Here is an 11,615-nt window from a genome sequence, read left to right as displayed (position 1 = left end):
CACACACACACACACACACACACACACACACACACACACACACACACGTTATTGTTTTAAAGGGAGACTTCCATGTGGCTCTAGCACTACTCAGGTCTTCTCTCAAATATTATGGCAATAGTACTAAACAATGCGTTCTAGCAGAAATACCTAGGTTGCTTGATAATCTTTCTGATGGTAGCCTAACTCAAATTAATTTCACAGAAATTGCATTGTTCGGTTCAAATGGTAATTCCAACATTTTTCCAAATGAACTCTAACTTTGGTTAACTGATGGTTTACCTTGAGTAAACTGGGCTCTTCTCACCTCCCAGTTCTTTGCAGTACTTTAAACAGAACCTACTTAAAAAATAAAAATTTAAAAAAAATTGTCTCCAAGTGTTTTATCCCTTTTTGGGGGACGATAATATGTAGAGAGAATTGTTATCTCACTGGTATGAAATTAGGGAGAGGGCTATACAATTCTCAGAATTTTGAATGACAGCATTCCTCTAACAAAGACAAGGTAATCACTCATTCAAGTTTACTCATGTAAACTGTGGTTCTTTCTATAAGCCAGAATGTAAACCTATGAAATTTCACATTTTAACCAAAGTAAGTGAGAAGGAAAAAACCCAACTATGCAGTGTACAGATTGACGTACATTTAAAAAAAAATTATCTAAGTGCTCAATGAGAAATCATCAAAATAGGGACACAAAAGCCACATTTAGGTAGTTCTACACCTACTTAGGTTCAATCCTAGTTGAATTCTTTATATCTTAAAGTACTTCATGTATGAGTTTTACTCTTTAAAAAGATTAGTCATAATTCAGGATTTAAGTTACTAAAAGTTGCCCCAACATTATCAGTTATTTTTACTTTCATATTGGGCAACTAAATATAGGTAGAACACTGGGATCAGTAGCAGGAACATCAAAGTCCAAGTAAGATTAGGATGTGGAACTGGGCAATCGATGAATCTAATTTTCTATCCCGGAAGCAAAATGTAAAAGGTGCCTGTCTACTAAGATAGCATAAACTGATACAATTTGATGTGGGAAAAAAAAATGGCCATCATTAACATCTACCATTAAGCTGATTTTTTCTTTTTAGCATCCCTTTATTAAAGAGCCGGATCTTACAGGTGAATGAACCACTCCCACTGATGTAAATGAGGCACTGTGAGTGACTTTAAGTTTTCCAGACCATTAGAATACCATTAAGCAAGCAACTGCTCCAGTGTATTAATGTTACCCTGCTGACTTGAGAATTTTAAGAACTTCCAAAAGTGCTTAGCACAGCTTTCTTGCTGGTATGGATGGGGCCAAGTTGAAATCCTGTAAAAAGGATCTGAGGGAGAGCAATAGATCATGATGGGAGAGTCACAGGTCCTTCAATCAATCTTCATTAAAAGTACATTTATGTACTTTAATAGAGAAACAATATGGTACAAAAGAAAATATGGGGGACTAAAAATCAGAGGACATGGGTTCAAATACTGGCCTTTTCACTTACTACCCTGCGTAACTTTAGGCAAGTCATTTTGCTTCTGTGAACCTTAGTTTCTTCATTTTGTAAGATGAGGGATGTTGAACAGATGCTAAAGCATCTAGCTCTAGGTGTCAGAACAGAACCTTCCTATATAGTTTGAGATTAATTTATACAAGGGCAGAACTACAAAGAGGGGGTTTAAGAAAACCCCCCCAATAACTTCAAGATAACATGATAATGGAAACATAAGCCTTTACAATACAGAGAAAGTTCAGCTTCCATCAATTCTTTGTTTAAATTCTTTCCCATTAAGAGTCTCTAATGTAAGGGCAGTAAGATTTATTATGTGAAATTGGTTATGTTTTGATTAATATTTAGTATTAGTCTGAAGGGTTTTCAAACACAAGCCAAGAAAAAAGAAGTTAAATTTCACATTACTACAAGAGCTGGGAAGTACATCAAAGTTATCTAGTTCAACTTGTACCTAAGTAGAAATCCACTTTACAACAACCTGGGTGACCTTGCCAAAGTTCCTTAACCTCAGCCTCTTCCTCTGTAAAATGAGAGGGTTGGACTAGATGAACTCAAAGATCCCTTCTAGGTTTAAATAGTTTTTTTTAAACCAGTTTAGCTAGAAAAGATATAATAAAATCAAAATTATGCTCAGATTATAAGTGGACATTCTAGCTTAAACACTTTGTAGCTTACATAAGTTATACAAACATTCTTATAACCTATGCATTAGAGGCACTAATCAACACCCTCCATCCTGAATTTAGCACAATTTTTTATCTTTTTACTGCAGATAAAACAGCCAATACCATTGTAGTCAATGAAATCTGGGAACTGGCATTCTCAACAGTAAATGAGCATTCACATCAAGCTCACCAAGTCATTCCAAATTACATTTACATTGTTAATTAGGTCAATTTAGAGTACTGATTTTTTTTAGTCACCTGAAATTACAGGTAAAGGAGTCAGCTGATAAAGAAACAGAAGAGACCTGCAAATATGCATGACACATCTGAAGTTTGTCAGTGATCTGCTAAGAGACTGTAAGACATATTTTAGGGTTTGGTTTTTTTGTTCTCAACCCAATGTTTTATCTAAGTCAGGTGTCAAATTCGCAGGGGAGACAGGATCCAGGGAAACATTTAATGAAATAAATAAAAATGCAATAGAACATATTTAGGGATAAATATGATGGTGCAAGAAACAGAAGTCATCAATGGGTGTTTTTAAAAAGCCAACTATCAGCCCCCAAAACCAGGTAAAGAAAAGTAAAATCACTTTACCAGGATTAAATACTTTTCTGCTCTATTAATATACTGTAGTAGGGAGTACCAGCAACAATTAGAGGGTAAGAACAGATGTCAATAAAGATCCTGGTTACTCAGTAACCTTAAAGATACATGTAATTTTAACAAGTTACCATCATCTAAGGCTACCTTCCTTTTGCAAAGGGAAGAATAACTTTTGAGGAAACTACCATCACAAAAAAGTAACTGAAGTACCTTATTATAGTCATTCATTCATTCTACAACTGCTGGAATGCCCACTTAGTACAAGCACAGTATAGCCCGAAAGCTTTAGGGTGAATATCCAGTTATAAAAATACAAAGTTGTAGGATATAAGGTTTTTGCCATCAAGGAATGATAAGATATGCATATAAATAGCTCCAATAAATGACATAAATATCTTTTGTTGGAGAATAATGGGAGATAAAACTGGAAAAAATAGGCTGAAGTCAGATTGTGATAGCCTTGAATGCCACGATGTTTGGACTTAATTCAGAAAGCAACAAGAAAACATTGGAATCTATTTTTTTCTTTTTTTTGATAAAGGGAAGCAACACAGTAATGACAGTATTTTAGAAAGATTAATTTCATGGCTCTGTGTAGGATGGATTAAGAGGAGAGAATCTGGAGGAAGGGAGAACAGTTAGGAGGTTGTTATAATCTAAGAGGAGATAAAAATTTGAATTGAGGTTAACAATAATAGAATTGCAAAGAACCAGGAGGGATACAAAACGCCCAAGCCAATAACCAACCTTTTATCCAACCTGTCAATAACATTGTTAGGGTCAATGTGGAATTGGCTAACATCCAACATTAGCTTTGACCTCTACACCACGCCTGTTTAGAGAACAATAAAAGCAAGCCACTAAAAACTAGTAAGTGAAACTTAATTCAAACTTGCAAAGAGGAAGGATAAAGTTATCAAGGCTTATTTTCTTCTATATAGGAGTCCGTTATTGGTACAATCACTATAAAAAAACAATGAATTACTTCCCAGCAGTGAATTACCTACTGAAAAGCCCGCAAACTATATAGTGGATACAATTATACTGCAATGTTGCCATTCTTGAAAGGCAGGAAAGTCCTGGTTGTCACAGCAACAACTCTTTATCTACATAGCATATTGTGTGAACATACATACATGCATACAGACACACAATGTGGTGTTTTTTATACATTAATACTTTAAACACACATGTAATCTATCCAAGATGCAGTTAGCACAATCACTGCTTCAAAGTTCTCAATGGCCCTCTATAATGTTTACTATGTTGCTGTGCTATATTTGTAAATGTATAAAATATACCTGGGATATTTGCAGTGTAGAGGCAGCATTACAGAGTGGAAAGAGCAATGGATTTGGAGTTTGGACCTGGATTTGAACCCTGATTTTGCTACTTACCACCTATGTGAACCATGGCAAGATACAACCTTTAGCCTTCAGTTTTCTCAAGCGTAAAATGGGGATGGAGGTGTTTTCTAGATTATTTCTGAGGTCCAATTCCAATTCTACATCCTGGAATCTCCATTTGAATTGCATGGATTTCAAATGTAGGCTACCCTCGCTTTGAAGGTGCCACTTGGATTTAAATATAACTGCTGCTGCCTACAACTTTAAGCCATCAATAATTTTTTTTTTAATTTAGCCTACTATTTTGGCCACAGTTTGAGAAATACATCTAAACTAATCTTATCAAGCTACAATTTGCTAATGAATATTTGAAGAAATTATGAGTAAAGGGATGATTTCTTATTGGACTATTTTTAATAAGTGGAATTCTCAATACTGACAGAAAGGTAAAAATTCAAGGAATCACCAAGCTGTGGGGAAAGGAATGATGTGCCACGGACACCACCATCAGCACTTTACCCTACTGTGTAGACAATAAAGAATATGGCACTTGGTAAAGCTTCTATATACAGTCTATCAGATTTGAAAATGAGAATGAGATCATTCATAAGAAGATATGTGTGAAGAAATTCAGCTATACACATTTGTATCCATTCTGAAATTAATCATGTCCCTCTACTTGAACTAATAACTGTCTTATTTGCTTAAAAACTTAAACATCTTTCTCAAGTTTTTCCAAGTCATCTCCAGAGTACAAATCAGTCAGAAGTATTTATTTTTAACATTCCTATAAGCAAGTTATGTTATCCAAGGGCTCAACCCTCATTCTTTCCCCACAAAAGTCCTATTTTTACAAATAAAAGAACTGAACCAGAAAATTCACGTTGTCTAAAGTCAACTGAAATTCAGAGCAAATCCACCATCATCAAGGGTTCTCCTATCTAAACTCATTTTGCCCCCCATTCAAATCGGCAAAATTCAATTTTGAGGAACACTTCCACTCTATTATCATTGAATAAGAGTACTTGGATGCCAGCCTGACACCTTAATACACTTTCCCCCCATTCTCCTATACAATCATAAACACTCTGAGTAGTGAACTATATGAAATGGACTAAGAGGGGTGAGGTCTGATGGCATGCAGGTTCCCAAATCAGTCTCATTTTTGAAGGTCCAGTTGTTTTCAGTGGGTTTTAGATTTTTTGGATGGGTCCACGGGGGGGGGGGGGGGGAAGAATGCAAATAGTTGCTAACTGAAGGAATGGAATTGAGAGCTACTAGATAAATTTCTGGGAAAAATACTGGGGCAGAAACCTAGGCCATAAACTCATATTTCTTTTCTTTTTTCTGCTGAAAACCCAAAAGCTATTTCTTAGGCAATTTAAATGTTTCCTTAGAGGAATTTTAAACACCTGGAGAGGATCTTTTAGTGAAAGAAACTAGTAGCATATATACCTAACTCAAAGCCCATGACATTTCTTTTAATCTTATCACCTCTACCATATTATTCTTGCTTTAAAAAATTAACACAAACACTAGTTCAAGCATTATTTTAACTTTTGTAGATTTCTCTGGGCAACTATTTCTGAATGTTGCACCCCAAGATTAGACTACTGATTTCTATTTTTCCTTTCCTTCAAGGGTGATTTTTGATGTTTTGAGGCTGTTAACTGGCCCCGTACTTAAACACACTGAGTGAAATTACCCTTACTACATGAAGACACTAACTGAATATCCTTGGGTGGATCTTCAAGGGCAAAGAACAGCAGTTAAGTTATGAAGTACTCATTGGAGGCTTCTTCAATCAGAGTTCATAAGATCATTATAAAGAATTGTAACACAAACCTGGGAATTACTTTGTATGTCATAGTTCAAGCAAATCATTTAACTTTGCTGTGCCTCATTTTACCTACCTGTAAAACAATAAAGCCTTTGGGAGGACACACACACACTCAAACACATACACAGACACAGCTTTAAAAACAAACAGTACTTTACCTTTTTAAATGCATCAAATAAATCACATTAGCCAGTTCCATTTAAACAACATAACCCTTAGTTGAAAGAGTGGCTCAACACAACTGTAAATGCATTTTTGAGAGGATATTAATAATATTACTTTATTGAGAAAGTAAAAAACTCTGGAAAGATTTTAAAATTACAATCATATGTGTAAAACTTAAATTTCCTTACATCTTATTGTATGCATTCATATTAGCCCTTTTCAATCCCAGGTACTAAACTGTCTGACAGTGTCTATGTTCAAATAAAGCCTTTTTTACTCACATAGTATAAAATTGCACCATAAATTGAGAGGTGGAAAGAAGCACAGAAATAATCTAATCCAACTCCCTCAATTTTAAGGAAGAGGAAAAGGTCCAGAGGTTACTTGCCCAAGGTCACAGAATAACTGTATCAAGCAGCAGAGCCATGATTTGAACCCAGGTTTCCAAAGCATATCCAATGTTCTTTCCACCACACCCAGTTGTCTACTTCCTGTCTTTTCCAACTCATAACTTTTGGAATAATGCTCAAGTCCTTGAAAGACTCCAGGAGTGACAGATTTCTTTTACTGCTTTGTACTAAGCCAAGTATCAATGATACTGAGAGAATTTCTCATAACAGCCTGGAAGAGATAAAGACAAATAAAAGTGTCTTCAATATTAAAAGCTTCAACCAAAACCAATTAAAAAAAAAAAACCTAGTTAATCACATATTTTAAGAAAGGGGTTTTCTTCCCACTACAAAAGAGCTTCAAAACCCACCCAGGCTGACTCATATTGAAGGATGGCAGGGCATAACCAGACCAGGGGACAGGTGCTGGAAGTAGTAAGAGGTAGTATAAGCAACCATATAACTTTACTTTCCAATTAATAAACTCAGTCAAAGGACCCCATGGAGTTAAAAGTAAGAATTGAGGTCATCTTGTACAAAGAAAATCCAGAAAAAATGTGTGTCATTTAAAGGATAAACCATGGAAGAAAAGTTTCTTAAAATGCATGTCTTAAAGAATGAAGAAATAATAGAGGAGGAAAGAGTCTTAATAGGTACATAGGGCATAGCTATCTCAGTTTAGAATATCAATTTAACCAATCAGCATCAAGTTTTTAGTCAAATCAATTTTAAATCCTGGGTTTACAAACTGACAACACAAACGGTATAATTTACAGTGATTCACATTAACAAATATGGCATTTGTTCCAGACTTAATACCATAAATCACAGCATATCTACCCCTCCTGCCCCCCTCCTCCAATCATATTGCAAGTTTATGTGACACTGATATGACATACAGGGGCAGCTAGGCTGGCATAGCCAGGCCTGAAGTCAGGAAGCCTCATTTTCTTGAGTTCAAATCTGGCCTGTGTGACCCTGGCAAGTCACTTAATCCTGTTTGCCTCAGTTTCTCATCAGTAAAAAGAGCCAGAGAAGGAAATGGCAATCCACTACAATATCTCTGCCAAGAAAACCCAAATTGGATCATGAAGAGTCAGACCTGACTGAAATGACTGAACAACAATATGATATTCATTAAAAAGGAACTTTGTGAATCCAATTTTAACTAACATTCATTTTCAAGATTAAGGTTGTCTTAATATACATGCCCCCTGGGCAAGTAAATAAAAGTTATACCCAGATTACTAAAGTTAATTTACGTAGTGGAATCTATAATACACTTTATGACATTCCTTCAAACAGAAAATCCTTTGAAAGTCCAGGCTAGCAGTTCGTTGCATAACTGTTTCCTTGGCATCTTTGGATAAACCACAAATTGGATACTAATCTAATAAAATTTACAAAATTTTAACCTATCACTTTCATTTTCAAGCTTTCTTAAGAATTAACATCTTGAAGGGTGTTCAGAGTTGAACTTCAATTTTTTCATTTCTGGAGTTGGATTTAGTTTCATCTAAATCTGAGTTCTAATATTTGGATGACTTTTTTCCAAATGGAGAGCTCTAAAAAAACCCCAAGTGATCTGATTGATACATATAATAATCTGCCAAAAGTCTATTTCAATTTCTATAATTTGTCATCTGTAGAGTCTCTAAAAAGATAATGCATTAAAGTACCTGAAGTCTCCTTTTGTCTCTTCTCTCCTACCCAAATATTTATTTCCACTTCCTTCTTTACACCAGCCAAACCAACTACCACTTTCCCTATTAGAAATTAATTTTTTTCAGTTAAATCTGTAGCCAGTGTGTGCATTTCCTTAGTCTTAATCTCACACTGCTGAATGATTTCTCTGCATTTCAGAAATATTGCTTATTAAATTTTAATAACCATTTTCAAGATTTGTAAGTCATCCCATTCTCTGCAGCTAAAAAGAAACCACTAACTCAATGTACAATTTTCATTATATATTTCTACTCTAGTTATCAAATAGGTTTTCTGATTATAATTTTCTTGTCAATTCTTAAATTTCAGGGGTGTGTTCTTCCATGACAAGTACAATTGTACTAATTTGACATAAATCAGGGTTCATTTACCAACCAATTCTGTTAGGAAATTTGTTAAAAATTTTCTCTGTTGGTTACCTGTAACCAACACTAAAATGTTAAACATGAATAAAATCTTATTTTTATCTTAATTAGTGTAAAACCTAAGTTAACTACACCTTTCCCTCCCCCCAACATACATTTTAAGGTGAAAAAGGTAAATCATACATTATCCCTCCAATATTTAAAAAAAAAATAAATAAAAATCTAAACCTTCAAAGTAGATTTTGAGTTCAGCAGAGATTTCAGTCTAATCTCCTTCATCTTGTACATCTCTATCTGAGTAAAATAACTGGTTTCAAAATAACGAGTCCCTCAGTAAATGAAAGATATCCATCTTCCTTTTCTGCCACCTTCACCAGATCTAATCATGGGAAGTGACAGATACAGGCACAAACAGTAGAAGTATACATGTTTATTTATTTGTGTGCATGCATATACACAAACACTGAAGAACAGATGCTTTCCAAGAGCTAACCAAAAGTTCCTGAAAGAATGCCTTTCATTACTAGATACTGGCAAATACTTCTTATTTATAATTTACTTTGTCAAACAAAAAACCTTCCCATTTCTCAACCAACATTCTGAAACATTCTAGTCCCAGAAGTTGTTTTCCAATTTAAACAGTCTTCAGTATAACTTTTCCCCAAATACTAAGTATTGGGACTCAAGTTAAACCACTTGACACAGGTTAAAGTTTGCTACCTCTAAGCAGCAAATAAATAAATTGCCACATGACAGTAAACATCACTATTCTTTGGACATAATATTAGACCTCAACAGCTTTTGTTGCCTCTTCCTTCTCACCCTCCAAATGTTATACGGTACCAACTATTTAATACTAATAACTTTAAGAGATAATTTATTAACTACGTATCACTAGAAAAACCTATCACTCTCCTGACCTAAATTTATCTCAGTGTATCTAAAAAGTTACTTACAACAAAAACTTTACCTGTTAGAATGAATCAATAACCAATCACAATATTTTGTGGCAAGAAAGTTTTGTGAAACTCTTGGATTCTGAATAAAGCTGTCAAAAATTTTTTAAAAGCTGACCTAGCAACTCTTTAAATTGACTCAAAACAACAGTTAAATGTTCTAAAGTGTTCTATATTACCATATAGTAGCACACATGCTCAATCAGTTATAAAAAAAGTGCTAACTTGAAAACAAAAATCCACAAGTTATTGCTAGTTTCCAGAAGCACCTCTTTGGAACCAGCTCTAACTGGCTCCTTGAGGAATGTGGCTTGGCTGATAGGAAATTTTAGCAACTGAGGCTATTTTCAGTAGCAAATAGGGGAAGAAAGTGGAAGACATTTTTGTCTTTCTAGCTGTTAGTTCCCAACCTTCAAAATAAACACACTACATGAATTCACAACATAGTCTAATGGTAGAAGAAGGGAGTATTACCTCTAGGCCACCCATTAGCTTAGCACAAGTTCAGTACATCATGGTGTAAAGATGGGGACTGGATTTTTCACTAAACACTCCACATTTCTACATTTCTCAAACTATATTGATAATGAAGTTTTCGGTTAACACTTTTCAAAATCAAATTTGTTTATTAAAATAACATCCATACTGCTTTGAGGTAAAAGGTAGCTACCTTAGTTCTGACAGCTTACTAATAAAACCCTTAACGTAACGAGTTGTGACACAAACCCTTCCTTTTGTTGTCAATCTTCCTTACTTGCTCCATTTGGCTGACCTTTAAAAACAGATACCTGGGTCATCTTTGAAGTCTACAATCTGGGAAAGGACTCTAGAAATACAAAGATTTTAAAATGCTTATCTTAAGTATGTGGCATGATGAAGCTATTAGGGGCAATATACAGGTGCTGGTGACTGAACATTTGTTACTAACAAAACCCCTCCAAAGAACCAAAAGATGAACATGTCTTCAAACTATTGCGCTTTACTTACTAATCCTCGTCTCTACTGATGTCAGCTCACAAGAGTAACTAAGTGTGTTAGGCCCATTTTCCCATGGTCTGTAGAAGGCGCTGTGAAGCAGCTCTTGGTTGTACATCTGGGGCCCTTCCCCCCCTCTGCAGCCTTACCCAGTGCAGAGAATGCGCCCCCTACTGACTCCAACACTCATCTCCTTTAGCCGACTTGGCTGCGGTGCATTTTGGGTGGGGGCTGGCATTTTCTTCAAGGCCATAAACCAGAAGCAACAATACAGATTTAATTTAAAAAACAAAACAAAACACAACACAACCAAACAAAAACTGGATCAGGCTTCTGTGGTGCACTTCCCACCACCACCCCTTTTTTTAAAGAATCAATACACATGCACTCAAAACATCACAAATGGGAGTTGTGAGGGAGCAGCATTAAAATGACATCCAGAAAGCAGCTTTGATTCTTTTTTTTTTTTAATTAAATTATTGGCTTTGTCTGAGACATGGGGCTACACCAAAAACCAAAAAACCAAAAACAAAAACCCGTAGAGGAAGTGAATGCAAGTCCATCAAGGTGTATGATTTTCAGAGGAGGGGGTGGGACTATGTGGGAAACAGGAGTACAGGGTCTGGCCCAGAAGCCAGATCCTGGGCGCAGGAGGAGCTGAAGCAATCGCGCCTTTTCCAGCAGACACAGACATCCAGGTGGGGGGGGGGAGGGGAAAGAAGGGAATGGAAGAAGGAAGGAGGGGTGAAGAAGAGGGCGGTAAGGCTACTACTCTCCATTCATTAAATTTCAGTAATTTCTGCTCTCTGGCTTGCCATTTTCTGTCATCTTATTAGCATGTCCAAACCCCAACTTTGCGACAATAAGCAGCGTTTACCAAACAAGCCGGCATTTTTAAACGGGGAGATGCTATCGCTCTCTGTACAGAAGGGGAGGGAGAAGAACTAGCATGCTAAGGAAGAATGCATTCAGAAAGCAAATACTTCGGTTCATGCCATGCTAATCCGCCTTGGTGTTCCTTCCACTTCTCACAAATCCAACCTCTTCCCCCCCTCCCTCCCCAAAAAGCTGAGAACGG

The 11,615-nt window shown here is 35.9% G+C and overlaps 1 protein-coding gene across 2 annotated transcripts in view; it reads right to left on the bottom strand.

Annotated features, from left to right (window-relative positions):
* The window catches only part of ADNP (activity dependent neuroprotector homeobox), a 30,772-nt gene that overhangs the window by 18,391 nt on the left and 766 nt on the right, over positions 1 to 11,615 (bottom strand). The window contains exon 1 of one of the 2 annotated variants that reach the window (XM_027850940.1): positions 6,409 to 6,528. The exons of the other annotated variant lie outside the window; for it this stretch is intronic. The gene's annotated coding sequence lies outside the window, so the exon portion shown is untranslated. Of the gene's footprint in view, positions 1 to 6,408; positions 6,529 to 11,615 lie in introns of those variants that run through there. 2 annotated transcript variants of the gene reach the window in all.

Source organism: Vombatus ursinus, unplaced genomic scaffold (genome assembly GCF_900497805.2).
Source record: "Vombatus ursinus unplaced genomic scaffold, bare-nosed wombat genome assembly UNPS02000580.1, whole genome shotgun sequence".
In the NCBI taxonomy this organism is placed as follows: domain Eukaryota; kingdom Metazoa; phylum Chordata; class Mammalia; order Diprotodontia; family Vombatidae; genus Vombatus; species Vombatus ursinus.
The sequence above is the reverse complement of the archived record's forward strand: the minus strand, read 5'-3'. Positions and strand labels throughout refer to the sequence as shown.